This window comes from Hippopotamus amphibius, chromosome 10 (assembly GCF_030028045.1).
Source record: "Hippopotamus amphibius kiboko isolate mHipAmp2 chromosome 10, mHipAmp2.hap2, whole genome shotgun sequence".
Lineage (NCBI taxonomy): Eukaryota > Metazoa > Chordata > Mammalia > Artiodactyla > Hippopotamidae > Hippopotamus > Hippopotamus amphibius.
The window spans coordinates 45886446-45904623 of NC_080195.1; positions in this window are offsets into that span (position 1 = coordinate 45886446).

Below are 18178 nucleotides of genomic sequence, written 5' to 3' on the forward strand. Positions count from 1 at the left end.
AGGTACCCCAGACTGTGAGCCATACCCTTAGGGTCACAGTGGCGGTGTGTGGTAGAGGTTCAACACTGCCTCAAGGCCTGGTCTGGGCCAATGGTCATTCATGGCCTTGGCTCTGGAGCCCTGCAGGTCACACCCCCAGCCTGTTCTCTGGGCCCCCCATCACACCAGCTGGCCCAAGGCCGTGTGAGCAGAAGAATGCTGGGGAGAATGCTGGCACTTGCCTCTTACCTCATGCTCCAGGTCTGAAGGGGCAGCACTCCACTGACTGCTGCCTAACAAAGGGCCCCCACTAAAGATGGCTGACAGACAGTGGCTTGCTTGGGGCAGGGGCCCACTACACTGCCCACCAATGGCTGAGCAGGGTGGTCACAGTGGCATTAGTGGTCTCCTGGTAACCATTGCCTGGTAACGGGGCAGTGGGTCACAGTGCACAGCAAGGGCTGCCTGGGAAGGGCTGCATTCAGCTGGCTATGGTACAATTCCCCCTTTTCTTTGGTCCTCTGCAACCCTGAGGAGAATATGTGGGTATGATTTGGATAGAGTGGTTAATCATAAACTCAGCACCGGATCTCTGTTTTAGGGGACTTGCTTTCAACCTAGATTCCTGGTTCATCTTTACCCAAGTCTTTCAGGGAATGGGGTGACCACCACTCTAGCTACGTGCTGCTGGAGGAAAGCAAAGCCCTACAGTGCATTCTGAGTTGGAAGCAATGCCACGTTGCAAGTCTTGATCCAAGTCTTATATAAATTTGTATAAGGAATCCAGGAGAATAAGCCTGAAAAGCAGCGTGAGGGTGGCACTCTGGGGCAGACGTTCTGGCAGGTAATCCAGACACGCAGAAGCAGAAGGGAAGACATTGTTGTAAGTTGTTAGGAAGTTGAGGGGAAGAGCTTCCCGTAACGGGAGAACACAGATCAAAATCAGCATTATTGCGAAGCAAATCCACAAACGTTAGTAGCATATGCATCTGTTTACTCAGTTTGTCAAAACTGCATTGGTAAGAGTCTTCTTGAAGTTGAAGCACTTTGGGAAAGCCTCAGCCTAACTATCTGTTAGACACTTAAAGAGGCAAGGTTAAAGATCGCATGACAAGGGGTTGAGAAGGAAGCTTAATCAAGTGGCTCTCATGTAACCGTCAGCATGGCTGACCGATTATCCCAAGGCATACCTGCATTTCAGAAACTTTGTACCCTTTCTAGAATATCGACAGGTGTGCCATGTATCCATCCTGTGTAATTGGAGAAGCTTCTCCCCCATTTCACAATGTTTTCTCTGTAATTTCCATACCAGATATACGACTGAAATAGTCCTCCTTGAGTTGCCTTAAGGGCCCCGCAACTAATCCAAAGTTAACAAACTATTTCAAAACACCTGGTCCAATAAGCTCATCAGTCCTTTGAAGAGAATTCTTCTTTCTTCTCCAAAGTGAGAAGAGATCTTAAAAGCAAATCGAGATCCCTTAAAGGCAGGACAGTTCACATACCATGGTATTGAAAGCAGCATTCCAAGTAAACGTGTTCTCTTGGCAGAGGGGAACCCAATCCAGCCTTGAAAAAAACGTATTTTTAATAACAGTATCCATTTCCCGAGGTGGAGTTTCGTTTCAGCCCAATGATGCATCAAATGTTGGTTTTTGGCTCAACACATTTATCCCACCTTCCTACTCTATCCTGAAATGTGTTCCTTTTCATGAGTTTCTTAGCTTTAATTACATATTTCGATTACAATCCTCAAGTCCTTAACACCTTCACTTAGTGAAAACCAAGAAGCAAGCAATTGTCAGCTGGATGCCATACCAGCATTTCTGATTGCAAACGGATGCTTTTGAGACCTTCTGCTAAGTAGGCAAAGGTAGGGAATCTTAGATGTGCGCAGCATCCAATGTTCCAATCCTCTATCCTCTTTGAAATGACCCGGAGAGTCAAGGAATGCTTGGCACTTACCTTGGTGAAGTTTCATGCTACCCAAATCTAGAGAGGCCATTTAGAAAGACTTCAAGTGTCATCATTTCAACTTATGGTCCTTGCTGTCAAATTGGCAACAGATATAAGGTCTTTTTGGATCTCTAAGAAACCTAGGGACCACAGAAGGTTTATACTTCAGAATGCAAGAAGCTTAAGGCAGCTTCCATACCAGATATCAGTTCAGTACTAGCTATTTGCCAGATCATCAGGACCTGAAATCCATGGAGGCCAATTCTCTCCAGAGGAGGAAGTATTGAATTGGTAAGTGCTTCCCTTTCAGTGAAATAGAGCTCATTTACACATCAACTCGGCAGTTGATGTCAATTGCCTTATCCCTAAAAGTGGCCCAAATGTGGAGAATGCACCTGAAAGGGGTGCGTTGGGGAAGCACATTTGAGTTTCCCAGAGCCACAACACTTTCACACAAAACAAACGCAAAAGTACATGCCAAAAAGAAACTCTCAGTCCTGAGGACCAAAGCAAAGGGTGAGGATGAACAACATCCTCAGTGTTTTCGAACTACGTTCCCTCATTTTAACAACAAAATGACAAACAACATGCAAATTGAAAGATAGGGAATCAGGACCACAGTTGTCATGCCTACTGACCTGGGAAGCAGAAAGAGCCAAAAAGGAAAAAGCAAAGAAATTAGGAAAAGTTCAATTTGCTTCATGAACTTCCACATGTCTCCTGGAAATATGCTCATTTTCTCAGGGTCACAATGATGAAAACCAAAAGGATTTCACTGAGCAAACTTTCTCTAACTGAATATTTTACATAGACTGGTTTTGGAGATATGAAAATGATTCATTTGATGCCATGTTTCACCAGAATCTGTAGAATATGCTGGCCATGCAATGTAAAAAAAAAAAAAAAATACTTGCTTGTACCTTAGTGGACTACAAGATGGACTAGAGCTCTGCTGATCACAGCAGGTGTTATCCAATAGCAGAGAGACAAATGCAATGCCAAAAGGTCTCTCAGGATCGCAGTTCCCAGGCACCAAAGGGCAGATTCCTACCCATTGGAAAGGGAATATGTCAACCAATGTTCCACCACAGCTGAAACACAACGCAGGAGGGAACGATACCTAGTGTGATCATATGCAAGCTCCGTTACTGACCAAAGACGTCTCAAGTACTCAATGCAAGTGCTGTTTCACACACCTACAATGTACGAATCACAAACAGGATCCCACAAACCAAAGCACAGACTGCCGTGATTAACACCACATTGACACACACAAACACATGAAGAACAAATAAACACTCCAATCACAAAGACAGAAAGCCAGAGAAGGCATTTTGTCAACGTCCACTTCCACTCCCACATGGAGGCCCCCAGTTCTCAAGAGGGAATGGACTCAGAGGGGCTCCCATCCGCTAAGGGGAGCAGCCCAGTTGGAGTAGACCTATTTCCCAGCCTGTGCAAGCTGGAGCGACTTACGCCCAAATGACATGAACTGTATACCGTTGCTCTGGACATGTGTCCAAGACAAGCAGCCTCGTGCTGTAGGGCAGCCACTGCATATCAGGGAGAATCCCTGCCAGTATCCTGGAGCCAAATGTACTCTGGCATGTGCTGGGAACTATAAATGGCGATGCCCCTGATCGAGATCAACACACCATGGGCACAGACCTCCTGGCTGGCTCGCTATAATTGGTAACCAAAGGCCAGGATGTGTGCGCGACGCACAGTGAGGCCAAACAAGAGCAAAACATTGGACTTTGGAGCCGAGAAATATTTGTTGTTGAGACATTCAAGGAAATGGGTGGCTTATGCTGGGTAATCCCCAACCTTGGAAGCTTTTAGCAAAGCCCTCTTAGAGGTAAGGTGATGGAGGGGTGTGGCTGTTCGTTGAAAACTTCTCCCTGTCCGATCCATTGTTCTTGAGGACAGGTCATAGTCAGGTCTCAATGTTCCTATCAATCTCCAGCAAACAAATGTCACTCTCTGGGTGACAAGAAAGGGCAAGGTCCCAAGGCACAAGACTCACCCTCTGAGGTCCAGACGCACCTAAGAGAAAGGGGTCCCTGGGAGGGGTGGTGGTCCTCCTGCCATGGAGGGTTTGTCCAGGAGCTGGTCTGGGTCCTCCCACCAGTGCCCACGCCTCCCAGAGGAGGCAGCTCTGCCTTGGTGGCTCCCTCAGGGCCAGGTCCCAGACCCTTGCTAGCTCTCATCACTGAGGGAGCCGGGTGCACATGACCCAACAGGTCTTAATGCTCCTCAGGCCACCCAAACAGTGGCGGTCAGGTACCCCAGACTGTGAGCCATACCCTTAGGGTCACAGTGGCGGTGTGTGGTAGAGGTTCAACACTGCCTCAAGGCCTGGTCTGGGCCAATGGTCATTCATGGCCTTGGCTCTGGAGCCCTGCAGGTCACACCCCCAGCCTGTTCTCTGGGCCCCCCATCACACCAGCTGGCCCAAGGCCGTGTGAGCAGAAGAATGCTGGGGAGAATGCTGGCACTTGCCTCTTACCTCATGCTCCAGGTCTGAAGGGGCAGCACTCCACTGACTGCTGCCTAACAAAGGGCCCCCACTAAAGATGGCTGACAGACAGTGGCTTGCTTGGGGCAGGGGCCCACTACACTGCCCACCAATGGCTGAGCAGGGTGGTCACAGTGGCATTAGTGGTCTCCTGGTAACCATTGCCTGGTAACGGGGCAGTGGGTCACAGTGCACAGCAAGGGCTGCCTGGGAAGGGCTGCATTCAGCTGGCTATGGTACAATTCCCCCTTTTCTTTGGTCCTCTGCAACCCTGAGGAGAATATGTGGGTATGATTTGGATAGAGTGGTTAATCATAAACTCAGCACCGGATCTCTGTTTTAGGGGACTTGCTTTCAACCTAGATTCCTGGTTCATCTTTACCCAAGTCTTTCAGGGAATGGGGTGACCACCACTCTAGCTACGTGCTGCTGGAGGAAAGCAAAGCCCTACAGTGCATTCTGAGTTGGAAGCAATGCCACGTTGCAAGTCTTGATCCAAGTCTTATATAAATTTGTATAAGGAATCCAGGAGAATAAGCCTGAAAAGCAGCGTGAGGGTGGCACTCTGGGGCAGACGTTCTGGCAGGTAATCCAGACACGCAGAAGCAGAAGGGAAGACATTGTTGTAAGTTGTTAGGAAGTTGAGGGGAAGAGCTTCCCGTAACGGGAGAACACAGATCAAAATCAGCATTATTGCGAAGCAAATCCACAAACGTTAGTAGCATATGCATCTGTTTACTCAGTTTGTCAAAACTGCATTGGTAAGAGTCTTCTTGAAGTTGAAGCACTTTGGGAAAGCCTCAGCCTAACTATCTGTTAGACACTTAAAGAGGCAAGGTTAAAGATCGCATGACAAGGGGTTGAGAAGGAAGCTTAATCAAGTGGCTCTCATGTAACCGTCAGCATGGCTGACCGATTATCCCAAGGCATACCTGCATTTCAGAAACTTTGTACCCTTTCTAGAATATCGACAGGTGTGCCATGTATCCATCCTGTGTAATTGGAGAAGCTTCTCCCCCATTTCACAATGTTTTCTCTGTAATTTCCATACCAGATATACGACTGAAATAGTCATCCTTGAGTTGCCTTAAGGGCCCCGCAACTAATCCAAAGTTAACAAACTATTTCAAAACACCTGGTCCAATAAGCTCATCAGTCCTTTGAAGAGAATTCTTCTTTCTTCTCCAAAGTGAGAAGAGATCTTAAAAGCAAATCGAGATCCCTTCAAGGCAGGACAGTTCACATACCATGGTATTGAAAGCAGCATTCCAAGTAAACGTGTTCTCTTGGCAGAGGGGAACCCAATCCAGCCTTGAAAAAAACGTATTTTTAATAACAGTATCCATTTCCCGAAGTGGAGTTTCGTTTCAGCCCAATGATGCATCAAATGTTGGTTTTTGGCACAACACATTTATCCCACCTTCCTACTCTATCCTGAAATGTGTTCCTTTTCATGAGTTTCTTAGCTTTAATTACATATTTCGATTACAATCCTCAAGTCCTTAACACCTTCACTTAGTGAAAACCAAGAAGCAAGCAATTGTCAGCTGGATGCCATACCAGCATTTCTGATTGCAAACGGATGCTTTTGAGAGCTTCTGCTAAGTAGGCAAAGGTAGGGAATCTTAGATGTGCGCAGCATCCAATGTTCCAATCCTCTATCCTCTTTGAAATGACCCGGAGAGTCAAGGAATGCTTGGCACTTACCTTGGTGAAGTTTCATGCTACCCAAATCTAGAGAGGCCATTTAGAAAGACTTCAAGTGTCATCATTTCAACTTATGGTCCTTGCTGTCAAATTGGCAACAGATATAAGGTCTTTTTGGATCTCTAAGAAACCTAGGGACCACAGAAGGTTTATACTTCAGAATGCAAGAAGCTTAAGGCAGCTTCCATACCAGATATCAGTTCAGTACTAGCTATTTGCCAGATCATCAGGACCTGAAATCCATGGAGGCCAATTCCCTCCAGAGGAGGAAGTATTGAATTGGTAAGTGCTTCCCTTTCAGTGAAATAGAGCTCATTTACCCATCAACTCGGCAGTTGATGTCAATTGCCTTATCCCTAAAAGTGGCCCAAATCTGGAGAATGCACCTGAAAGGGGTGCGTTGGGGAAGCACATTTGAGTTTCCCAGAGCCACAACACTTTCACACAAAACAAACGCAAAAGTACATGCCAAAAAGAAACTCTCAGTCCTGAGGACCAAAGCAAAGGGTGAGGATGAACAACATCCTCAGTGTTTTCGAACTACGTTCCCTCATTTTAACAACAAAACGACAAACAACATGCAAATTGAAAGATAGGGAATCACGACCACAGTTGTCATGCCTACTGACCTGGGAAGCAGAAAGAGCCAAAAAGGAAAAAGCAAAGAAATTAGGAAAAGTTCAATTTGCTTCATGAACTTCCACATGTCTCCTGGAAATATGCTCGTTTTCTCAGGGCCACAATGATGAAAACCAATAGGATTTCACTGAGCAAACTTTCTCTAACTGAATATTTTACATAGACTGGTTTTGGAGATATGAAAATGATTCATTTGATGCCATGTTTCACCAGAATCTGTAGAATATGCTGGCCATGCAATGTAAAAAAAAAAAAAATACTTGCTTGTCCCTTAGTGGACTACAAGATGGACTAGAGCTCTGCTGATCACAGCAGGTGTTATCCAATAGCAGAGAGACAAATGCAATGCGAAAAGGTCTCTCAGGATCGCAGTTCCCAGGCACCAAAGGGCAGATTCCTACCCATTGGAAAGGGAATATGTCAACCAATGTTCCACCACAGCTGAAACACAACGCAGGAGGGAACGATACCTAGTGTGATCATATGCAAGCTCCGTTACTGACCAAAGACGTCTCAAGTACTCAATGCAAGTGCTGTTTCACACACCTACAATGTACGAATCACAAACAGGATCCCACAAACCAAAGCACAGACTGCCGTGATTAACACCACATTGACACACACAAACACATGAAGAACAAATAAACACTCCAATCACAAAGACAGAAAGCCAGAGAAGGCATTTTGTCAACGTCCACTTCCACTCCCACATGGAGGCCCCCAGTTCTCAAGAGGGAATGGACTCAGAGGGGCTCCCAACCGCTAAGGGGAGCAGCCCAGTTGGAGTAGACCTATTTCCCAGCCTGTGCAAGCTGGAGCGACTTACGCCCAAATGACATGAACTGTATACCGTTGCTCTGGACATGTGTCCAAGACAAGCAGCCTCGTGCTGTAGGGCAGCCACTGCATATCAGGGAGAATCCCTGCCAGTATCCTGGAGCCAAATGTACTCTGGCATGTGCTGGGAACTATAAATGGCGACGCCCCTGATCGAGATCAACACACCATGGGCACACACCTCCTGGCTGGCTCGCTATAATTGGTAACCAAAGGCCAGGATGTGTGCGCGACGCACAGTGAGGCCAAACAACAGCAAAACATTGGACTTTGGAGCCGAGAAATATTTGTTGTTGAGACATTCAAGGAAATGGGTGGCTTATGCTGGGTAATCCCCAACCTTGAAAGCTTTTAGCAAAGCCCTCTTAGAGGTAAGGTGATGGAGGGGTGTGGCTGTTCATTGAAAACTTCTCCCTGTCCGACCCATTGTTCTTGAGGACAGGTCATAGTCAGGTCTCAATGTTCCTATCAATCTCCAGCAAACAAATGTCACTCTCTGGGTGACAAGAAAGGGCAAGGTCCCAAGGCACAAGACTCACCCTCTGAGGTCCAGACCCACCTAAGAGAAAGGGGTCCCTGGGAGGGGTGGTGGTCCTCCTGCCATGGAGGGTTTGTCCAGGAGCTGGTCTGGGTCCTCCCACCAGTGCCCACGCCTCCCAGAGGAGGCAGCTCTGCCTTGGTGGCTCCCTCAGGGCCAGGTCCCAGACCCTTGCTAGCTCTCATCACTGAGGGAGCCGGGTGCACATGACCCAACAGGTCTTAATGCTCCTCAGGCCACCCAAACAGTGGCAGTCAGGTACCCCAGACTGTGAGCCATACCCTTAGGGTCACAGTGGCGGTGTGTGGTAGAGGTTCAACACTGCCTCAAGGCCTGGTCTGGGCCAATGGTCATTCAAGGCCTTGGCTCTGGAGCCCTGCAGGACACACCCCCAGCCTGTTCTCTGGGCCCCCCAACACACCAGCTGGCCCAAGGCCGTGTGAGCAGAAGAATGCTGGGGAGAAGCCTGGCACTTGCCTCTTACCTCATGCTCCAGGTCTGAAGGGGCAGCACTCCACTGACTGCTGCCTAACAAAGGGCCCCCACTAAAGATGGCTGACAGACAGTGGCTTGCTTGGGGCAGGGGCCCACTACACTGCCCACCAATGGCTGAGCAGGGTGGTCACAGTGGCATTAGTGGTCTCCTGGTAACCATTGCCTGGTAACGGGGCAGTGGGTCACAGTGCACAGCAAGGGCTGCCTGGGAAGGGCTGCATTCAGCTGGCTATGGTACAATTCCCCCTTTTCTTTGGTCCTCTGCAACCCTGAGGAGAATATGTGGGTATGATTTGGATAGAGTGGTTAATCATAAACTCAGCAGCGGATCTCTGTTTTAGGGGACTTGCTTTCAACCTAGATTCCTGGTTCATCTTTTCCCAAGTCTTTCAGGGAATGGGGTGACCACCACTGTAGCTACGTGCTGCTGGAGGAAAGCAAAGCCCTACAGTGCATTCTGAGTTGGAAGCAATGCCACGTTGCAAGTCTTGATCCAAGTCTTATATAAACTTGTATAAGGAATCCAGGAGAATAAGCCTGAAAAGCAGCGTGAGGGTGGCACTCTGGGGCAGACGTTCTGGCAGGTAATCCAGACACGCAGAAGCAGAAGGGAAGAAATTGTTGTAAGTTGTTAGGAAGTTGAGGGGAAGAGCTTCCCGTAACGGGAGAACACAGATCAAAATCAGCATTATTGCGAAGCAAATCCACAAACGTTAGTAGCATATGCATCTGTTTACTCAGTTTGTCAAAACTGCATTGGTAAGAGTCTTCTTGAAGTTGAAGCACTTTGGGAAAGCCTCAGCCTAACTATCTGTTAGACACTTAAAGAGGCAAGGTTAAAGATCGCATGACAAGGGGTTGAGAAGGAAGCTTAATCAAGTGGCTCTCATGTAACCGTCAGCATGGCTGACCGATTATCCCAAGGCATACCTGCATTTCAGAAACTTTGTACCCTTTCTAGAATATCGACAGGTGTGCCATGTATCCATCCTGTGTAATTGGAGAAGCTTCTCCCCCATTTCACAATGTTTTCTCTGTAATTTCCATACCAGATATACGACTGAAATAGTCCTCCTTGAGTTGCCTTAAGGGCCCCGCAACTAATCCAAAGTTAACAAACTATTTCAAAACACCTGGTCCAATAAGCTCATCAGTCCTTTGAAGAGAATTCTTCTTTCTTCTCCAAAGTGAGAAGAGATCTTAAAAGCAAATCGAGATCCCTTAAAGGCAGGACAGTTCACATACCATGTTATTGAAAGCAGCATTCCAAGTAAACGTGTTCTCTTGGCAGAGGGGAACCCAATCCAGCCTTGAAAAAAACGTATTTTTAATAACAGTATCCATTTCCCGAAGTGGACTTTCGTTTCAGCCCAATGATGCATCAAATGTTGGTTTTTGGCTCAACACATTTATCCCACCTTCCTACTCTATCCTGAAATGTGTTCCTTTTCATGAGTTTCTTAGCTTTAATTACATATTTCGATTACAATCCTCAAGTCCTTAACACCTTCACTTAGTGAAAACCAAGAAGCAAGCAGTTGTCAGCTGGATGCCATACCAGCATTTCTGATTGCAAACGGATGCTTTTGAGACCTTCTGCTAAGTAGGCAAAGGTAGGGAATCTTAGATGTGCCCAGCATCCAATGTCCCAATCCTCTATCCTCTTTGAAATGACCCGGAGAGTCAAGGAATGCTTGCCACTTACCTTGGTGAAGTTTCATGCTACCCAAATCTAGAGAGGCCATTTAGAAAGACTTCAAGTGTCATCATTTCAACTTATGGTCCTTGCTGTCAAATTGGCAACAGATATAAGGTCTTTTTGGATCTCTAAGAAACCTAGGGACCACAGAAGGTTTATACTTCAGAATGCAAGAAGCTTAAGGCAGCTTCCATACCAGATATCAGTTCAGTACTAGCTATTTGCCAGATCATCAGGACCTGAAATCCATGGAGGCCAATTCTCTCCAGAGGAGGAAGTATTGAATAGGTAAGTGCTTCCCTTTCAGTGAAATAGAGCTCATTTACACATCAACTCGGCAGTTGATGTCAATTGCCTTATCCCTAAAAGTGGCCCAAATCTGGAGAATGCACCTGAAAGGGGTGCGTTGGGGAAGCACATTTGAGTTTCCCAGAGCCACAACACTTTCACACAAAACAAACGCAAAAGTACATGCCAAAAAGAAACTCTCAGTCCTGAGGACCAAAGCAAAGGGTGAGGATGAACAACATCCTCAGTGTTTTCGAACTACGTTCCCTCATTTTAACAACAAAATGACAAACAACATGCAAATTGAAAGATAGGGAATCAGGACCACAGTTGTCATGCCTACTGACCTGGGAAGCAGAAAGAGCCAAAAAGGAAAAAGCAAAGAAATTAGGAAAAGTTCAATTTGCTTCATGAACTTCCACATGTCTCCTGGAAATATGCTCATTTTCTCAGGGTCACAATGATGAAAACCAAAAGGATTTCACTGAGCAAACTTTCTCTAACTGAATATTTTACATAGACTGGTTTTGGAGATATGAAAATGATTCATTTGATGCCATGTTTCACCAGAATCTGTAGAATATGCTGGCCATGCAATGTAAAAAAAAAAAAAAAAATACTTGCTTGTCCCTTAGTGGACTACAAGATGGACTAGAGCTCTGCTGATCACAGCAGGTGTTATCCAATAGCAGAGAGACAAATGCAATGCGAAAAGGTCTCTCAGGATCGCAGTTCCCAGGCACCAAAGGGCAGATTCCTACCCATTGGAAAGGGAATATGTCAACCAATGTTCCACCACAGCTGAAACACAACGCAGGAGGGAACGATACCTAGTGTGATCATATGCAAGCTCCGTTACTGACCAAAGACGTCTCAAGTACTCAATGCAAGTGCTGTTTCACACACCTACAATGTACGAATCACAAACAGGATCCCACAAACCACAGCACAGACTGCCGTGATTAACACCACATTGACACACACAAACACATGAAGAACAAATAAACACTCCAATCACAAAGACAGAAAGCCAGAGAAGGCATTTTGTCAACGTCCACTTCCACTCCCACATGGAGGCCCCCAGTTCTCAAGAGGGAATGGACTCAGAGGGGCTCCCAACCGCTAAGGGGAGCAGCCCAGTTGGAGTAGACCTATTTCCCAGCCTGTGCAAGCTGGAGCGACTTACGCCCAAATGACATGAACTGTATACCGTTGCTCTGGACATGTGTCCAAGACAAGCAGCCTCGTGCTGTAGGGCAGCCACTGCATATCAGGGAGAATCCCTGCCAGTATCCTGGAGCCAAATGTACTCTGGCATGTGCTGGGAACTATAAATGGCGACGCCCCTGATCGAGATCAACACACCATGGGCACACACCTCCTGGCTGGCTCGCTATAATTGGTAACCAAAGGCCAGGATGTGTGCGCGACGCACAGTGAGGCCAAACAACAGCAAAACATTGGACTTTGGAGCCGAGAAATATTTGTTGTTGAGACATTCAAGGAAATGGGTGGCTTATGCTGGGTAATCCCCAACCTTGAAAGCTTTTAGCAAAGCCCTCTTAGAGGTAAGGTGATGGAGGGGTGTGGCTGTTCATTGAAAACTTCTCCCTGTCCGACCCATTGTTCTTGAGGACAGGTCATAGTCAGGTCTCAATGTTCCTATCAATCTCCAGCAAACAAATGTCACTCTCTGGGTGACAAGAAAGGGCAAGGTCCCAAGGCACAAGACTCACCCTCTGAGGTCCAGACCCACCTAAGAGAAAGGGGTCCCTGGGAGGGGTGGTGGTCCTCCTGCCATGGAGGGTTTGTCCAGGAGCTGGTCTGGGTCCTCCCACCAGTGCCCACGCCTCCCAGAGGAGGCAGCTCTGCCTTGGTGGCTCCCTCAGGGCCAGGTCCCAGACCCTTGCTAGCTCTCATCACTGAGGGAGCCGGGTGCACATGACCCAACAGGTCTTAATGCTCCTCAGGCCACCCAAACAGTGGCAGTCAGGTACCCCAGACTGTGAGCCATACCCTTAGGGTCACAGTGGCGGTGTGTGGTAGAGGTTCAACACTGCCTCAAGGCCTGGTCTGGGCCAATGGTCATTCAAGGCCTTGGCTCTGGAGCCCTGCAGGACACACCCCCAGCCTGTTCTCTGGGCCCCCCAACACACCAGCTGGCCCAAGGCCGTGTGAGCAGAAGAATGCTGGGGAGAAGGCTGGCACTTGCCTCTTACCTCATGCTCCAGGTCTGAAGGGGCAGCACTCCACTGACTGCTGCCTAACAAAGGGCCCCCACTAAAGATGGCTGACAGACAGTGGCTTGCTTGGGGCAGGGGCCCACTACACTGCCCACCAATGGCTGAGCAGGGTGGTCACAGTGGCATTAGTGGTCTCCTGGTAACCATTGCCTGGTAACGGGGCAGTGGGTCACAGTGCACAGCAAGGGCTGCCTGGGAAGGGCTGCATTCAGCTGGCTATGGTACAATTCCCCCTTTTCTTTGGTCCTCTGCAACCCTGAGGAGAATATGTGGGTATGATTTGGATAGAGTGGTTAATCATAAACTCAGCAGCGGATCTCTGTTTTAGGGGACTTGCTTTCAACCTAGATTCCTGGTTCATCTTTTCCCAAGTCTTTCAGGGAATGGGGTGACCACCACTGTAGCTACGTGCTGCTGGAGGAAAGCAAAGCCCTACAGTGCATTCTGAGTTGGAAGCAATGCCACGTTGCAAGTCTTGATCCAAGTCTTATATAAACTTGTATAAGGAATCCAGGAGAATAAGCCTGAAAAGCAGCGTGAGGGTGGCACTCTGGGGCAGACGTTCTGGCAAGTAATCCAGACACGCAGAAGCAGAAGGGAAGAAATTGTTGTAAGTTGTTAGGAAGTTGAGGGGAAGAGCTTCCCGTAACGGGAGAACACAGATCAAAATCAGCATTATTGCGAAGCAAATCCACAAACGTTAGTAGCATATGCATCTGTTTACTCAGTTTGTCAAAACTGCATTGGTAAGAGTCTTCTTGAAGTTGAAGCACTTTGGGAAAGCCTCAGCCTAACTATCTGTTAGACACTTAAAGAGGCAAGGTTAAAGATCGCATGACAAGGGGTTGAGAAGGAAGCTTAATCAAGTGGCTCTCATGTAACCGTCAGCATGGCTGACCGATTATCCCAAGGCATACCTGCATTTCAGAAACTTTGTACCCTTTCTAGAATATCGACAGGTGTGCCATGTATCCATCCTGTGTAATTGGAGAAGCTTCTCCCCCATTTCACAATGTTTTCTCTGTAATTTCCATACCAGATATACGACTGAAATAGTCCTCCTTGAGTTGCCTTAAGGGCCCCGCAACTAATCCAAAGTTAACAAACTATTTCAAAACACCTGGTCCAATAAGCTCATCAGTCCTTTGAAGAGAATTCTTCTTTCTTCTCCAAAGTGAGAAGAGATCTTAAAAGCAAATCGAGATCCCTTAAAGGCAGGACAGTTCACATACCATGTTATTGAAAGCAGCATTCCAAGTAAACGTGTTCTCTTGGCAGAGGGGAACCCAATCCAGCCTTGAAAAAAACGTATTTTTAATAACAGTATCCATTTCCCGAAGTGGACTTTCGTTTCAGCCCAATGATGCATCAAATGTTGGTTTTTGGCTCAACACATTTATCCCACCTTCCTACTCTATCCTGAAATGTGTTCCTTTTCATGAGTTTCTTAGCTTTAATTACATATTTCGATTACAATCCTCAAGTCCTTAACACCTTCACTTAGTGAAAACCAAGAAGCAAGCAGTTGTCAGCTGGATGCCATACCAGCATTTCTGATTGCAAACGGATGCTTTTGAGACCTTCTGCTAAGTAGGCAAAGGTAGGGAATCTTAGATGTGCCCAGCATCCAATGTCCCAATCCTCTATCCTCTTTGAAATGACCCGGAGAGTCAAGGAATGCTTGCCACTTACCTTGGTGAAGTTTCATGCTACCCAAATCTAGAGAGGCCATTTAGAAAGACTTCAAGTGTCATCATTTCAACTTATGGTCCTTGCTGTCAAATTGGCAACAGATATAAGGTCTTTTTGGATCTCTAAGAAACCTAGGGACCACAGAAGGTTTATACTTCAGAATGCAAGAAGCTTAAGGCAGCTTCCATACCAGATATCAGTTCAGTACTAGCTATTTGCCAGATCATCAGGACCTGAAATCCATGGAGGCCAATTCTCTCCAGAGGAGGAAGTATTGAATAGGTAAGTGCTTCCCTTTCAGTGAAATAGAGCTCATTTACACATCAACTCGGCAGTTGATGTCAATTGCCTTATCCCTAAAAGTGGCCCAAATGTGGAGAATGCACCTGAAAGGGGTGCGTTGGGGAAGCACATTTGAGTTTCCCAGAGCCACAACACTTTCACACAAAACAAACGCAAAAGTACATGCCAAAAAGAAACTCTCAGTCCTGAGGACCAAAGCAAAGGGTGAGGATGAACAACATCCTCAGTGTTTTCGAACTACGTTCCCTCATTTTAACAACAAAATGACAAACAACATGCAAATTGAAAGATAGGGAATCAGGACCACAGTTGTCATGCCTACTGACCTGGGAAGCAGAAAGAGCCAAAAAGGAAAAAGCAAAGAAATTAGGAAAAGTTCAATTTGCTTCATGAACTTCCACATGTCTCCTGGAAATATGCTCATTTTCTCAGGGTCACAATGATGAAAACCAAAAGGATTTCACTGAGCAAACTTTCTCTAACTGAATATTTTACATAGACTGGTTTTGGAGATATGAAAATGATTCATTTGATGCCATGTTTCACCAGAATCTGTAGAATATGCTGGCCATGCAATGTAAAAAAAAAAAAAAAAATACTTGCTTGTCCCTTAGTGGACTACAAGATGGACTAGAGCTCTGCTGATCACAGCAGGTGTTATCCAATAGCAGAGAGACAAATGCAATGCCAAAAGGTCTCTCAGGATCGCAGTTCCCAGGCACCAAAGGGCAGATTCCTACCCATTGGAAAGGGAATATGTCAACCAATGTTCCACCACAGCTGAAACACAACGCAGGAGGGAACGATACCTAGTGTGATCATATGCAAGCTCCGTTACTGACCAAAGACGTCTCAAGTACTCAATGCAAGTGCTGTTTCACACACCTACAATGTACGAATCACAAACAGGATCCCACAAACCAAAGCACAGACTGCCGTGATTAACACCACATTGACACACACAAACACATGAAGAACAAATAAACACTCCAATCACAAAGACAGAAAGCCAGAGAAGGCATTTTGTCAACGTCCACTTCCACTCCCACATGGAGGCCCCCAGTTCTCAAGAGGGAATGGACTCAGAGGGGCTCCCATCCGCTAAGGGGAGCAGCCCAGTTGGAGTAGACCTATTTCCCAGCCTGTGCAAGCTGGAGCGACTTACGCCCAAATGACATGAACTGTATACCGTTGCTCTGGACATGTGTCCAAGACAAGCAGCCTCGTGCTGTAGGGCAGCCACTGCATATCAGGGAGAATCCCTGCCAGTATCCTGGAGCCAAATGTACTCTGGCATGTGCTGGGAACTATAAATGGCGATGCCCCTGATCGAGATCAACACACCATGGGCACAGACCTCCTGGCTGGCTCGCTATAATTGGTAACCAAAGGCCAGGATGTGTGCGCGACGCACAGTGAGGCCAAACAACAGCAAAACATTGGACTTTGGAGCCGAGAAATATTTGTTGTTGAGACATTCAAGGAAATGGGTGGCTTATGCTGGGTAATCCCCAACCTTGAAAGCTTTTAGCAAAGCCCTCTTAGAGGTAAGGTGATGGAGGGGTGTGGCTGTTCATTGAAAACTTCTCCCTGTCCGACCCATTGTTCTTGAGGACAGGTCATAGTCAGGTCTCAATGTTCCTATCAATCTCCAGCAAACAAATGTCACTCTCTGGGTGACAAGAAAGGGCAAGGTCCCAAGGCACAAGACTCACCCTCTGAGGTCCAGACCCACCTAAGAGAAAGGGGTCCCTGGGAGGGGTGGTGGTCCTCCTGCCATGGAGGGTTTGTCCAGGAGCTGGTCTGGGTCCTCCCACCAGTGCCCACGCCTCCCAGAGGAGGCAGCTCTGCCTTGGTGGCTCCCTCAGGGCCAGGTCCCAGACCCTTGCTAGCTCTCATCACTGAGGGAGCCGGGTGCACATGACCCAACAGGTCTTAATGCTCCTCAGGCCACCCAAACAGTGGCAGTCAGGTACCCCAGACTGTGAGCCATACCCTTAGGGTCACAGTGGCGGTGTGTGGTAGAGGTTCAACACTGCCTCAAGGCCTGGTCTGGGCCAATGGTCATTCAAGGCCTTGGCTCTGGAGCCCTGCAGGACACACCCCCAGCCTGTTCTCTGGGCCCCCCAACACACCAGCTGGCCCAAGGCCGTGTGAGCAGAAGAATGCTGGGGAGAAGGCTGGCACTTGCCTCTTACCTCATGCTCCAGGTCTGAAGGGGCAGCACTCCACTGACTGCTGCCTAACAAAGGGCCCCCACTAAAGATGGCTGACAGACAGTGGCTTGCTTGGGGCAGGGGCCCACTACACTGCCCACCAATGGCTGAGCAGGGTGGTCACAGTGGCATTAGTGGTCTCCTGGTAACCATTGCCTGGTAACGGGGCAGTGGGTCACAGTGCACAGCAAGGGCTGCCTGGGAAGGGCTGCATTCAGCTGGCTATGGTACAATTCCCCCTTTTCTTTGGTCCTCTGCAACCCTGAGGAGAATATGTGGGTATGATTTGGATAGAGTGGTTAATCATAAACTCAGCAGCGGATCTCTGTTTTAGGGGACTTGCTTTCAACCTAGATTCCTGGTTCATCTTTTCCCAAGTCTTTCAGGGAATGGGGTGACCACCACTGTAGCTACGTGCTGCTGGAGGAAAGCAAAGCCCTACAGTGCATTCTGAGTTGGAAGCAATGCCACGTTGCAAGTCTTGATCCAAGTCTTATATAAACTTGTATAAGGAATCCAGGAGAATAAGCCTGAAAAGCAGCGTGAGGGTGGCACTCTGGGGCAGACGTTCTGGCAAGTAATCCAGACACGCAGAAGCAGAAGGGAAGAAATTGTTGTAAGTTGTTAGGAAGTTGAGGGGAAGAGCTTCCCGTAACGGGAGAACACAGATCAAAATCAGCATTATTGCGAAGCAAATCCACAAACGTTAGTAGCATATGCATCTGTTTACTCAGTTTGTCAAAACTGCATTGGTAAGAGTCTTCTTGAAGTTGAAGCACTTTGGGAAAGCCTCAGCCTAACTATCTGTTAGACACTTAAAGAGGCAAGGTTAAAGATCGCATGACAAGGGGTTGAGAAGGAAGCTTAATCAAGTGGCTCTCATGTAACCGTCAGCATGGCTGACCGATTATCCCAAGGCATACCTGCATTTCAGAAACTTTGTACCCTTTCTAGAATATCGACAGGTGTGCCATGTATCCATCCTGTGTAATTGGAGAAGCTTCTCCCCCATTTCACAATGTTTTCTCTGTAATTTCCATACCAGATATACGACTGAAATAGTCCTCC